Below are 1539 nucleotides of genomic sequence, written 5' to 3'. Positions count from 1 at the left end.
TTTTTTTTCGAGACAGGGTTTCTCTGTGGCTTTGGAGCCTGTCCTGGAACTAGCTTTGTAAACCAGGCTGGTCTCGAACTCACAGAGATCCGCCTGCCTCTGCCTCCCGAGTGCTGGGATTAAAGGCATGCGCCACCATCACCTGGCTGTGTGTATGTTTTTTTGAGGTTGGCCTGAAATTTCCCATGTGGCTGAGAAGGACTTTGTGAGATCCTTCCAGTGAGCACCACCACACTTGGTTTTTGAAGTCCTGGGAACAGAACCATTAGCTCCCTACATGCTCTGTCAACCAAGCTCCGCCACATCCCCAGGTTTTTAATTTTTTTAAGACAGGGTCCTATGTAGTCCGTGCTGGACTGGAACTCCCTCTGGAGTGAGGATGACCCATCCTCTCTGGAACCCACTCTCTCGCCTCCACCTCAAGAGTCAGACCTCAAGAGTTATTCATGGAGCTAATCACGGTGGTGCATGCTTTTAATCCCAGCATCTGGAGGCAGAGACAGGGGATCTCTGTAAGTCTGAGGCTAACCTGATCTACAAAGCAAGTTCCAGGACAGCCAGAGCTATACAGAGAAACCCTGCCTTGAAGAAACAGACAAGCAAACAAGAACAAACAAAAAGAGAGTTTTTGAGGGGCTGGAAAGATGCTCAGGTTAAGCGTGAATACTGCTCTTACAGAAACCCCAAATCCGGTTCCCAACTCTAGGGGGGTCCAATACCTGGCCTCCACCTGCACTGCAGGCATGTGCCCTCCATAGGCAAACACGTACAAATACACATAGATTAAAAATTAAGAAGTAGGCCAGGCGGTGGTGGCACACGCCTTCAATCCCAGCACTTGGGAGGCAGAGGCAGGCAGATCTCTGTGAGTTCAAGGCCAGCCTGGTTTACAAGAGTGAGTTCCAGGACAGGCTCCAAAGCCACAGAGAAACCCTGTCTCAAAAAAAAAAAAAAAAAAAAAGAAAGAAAGAAAGAAAAAGAAATAGTTCTTCATTCAAAGCACTTCTTTGATTTTATTTTTATGAATGCCCATGTTTCCAGTATATTCCAAGCCATCTCTGCATCATGAAACCTGGAGCCTGACCTCCTATACAGCTGCCTACAACAAAAGGACACTTGTAGGGTGGGGACCAGCTCCTTTCCGTCCCTCCCACTTATCTCTTCCGCCCAGTTGCTGCCCTCTGATCCCTTTGCTCTCCAAGGTGGGACTGAAGGTAGCTCCCCCAGGCCTGGTTATGGTCACAGCCAGGTTCCTTTCCCAGCATATGCATTGCCTTCTCACCCCTTCCAGTGGCCTGTGGATTTCCGGCCTGAGTAAAAGGCTAAAAGGTGTCCGTGCAAGTGTGAATGACAATCCCCTGTATCCCTGGCACTAGAGACTAGAGACAGGTGAATCACAAATTCAAACTAGTCCTTGGGTAAGTAGCCAGTTGAGGCCAGTCTGGGACAAGAACCTTACCTCAGAAGCACACCAACGGAAAATGTTACAGGGGCTCAGTAAAGTAGTTGCCACAGATCTGAGTTCAGTGCCCAACCCCC

The sequence above is a fragment of the Alexandromys fortis genome, unplaced genomic scaffold (assembly GCF_014885135.2).
Source record: "Alexandromys fortis isolate MF-2015 unplaced genomic scaffold, M_Fortis_MF-2015_v1.1 scaffold_242, whole genome shotgun sequence".
Taxonomy (NCBI): Eukaryota; Metazoa; Chordata; class Mammalia; order Rodentia; family Cricetidae; genus Alexandromys; species Alexandromys fortis.
Note: the sequence above shows the minus strand (reverse complement) of the source record.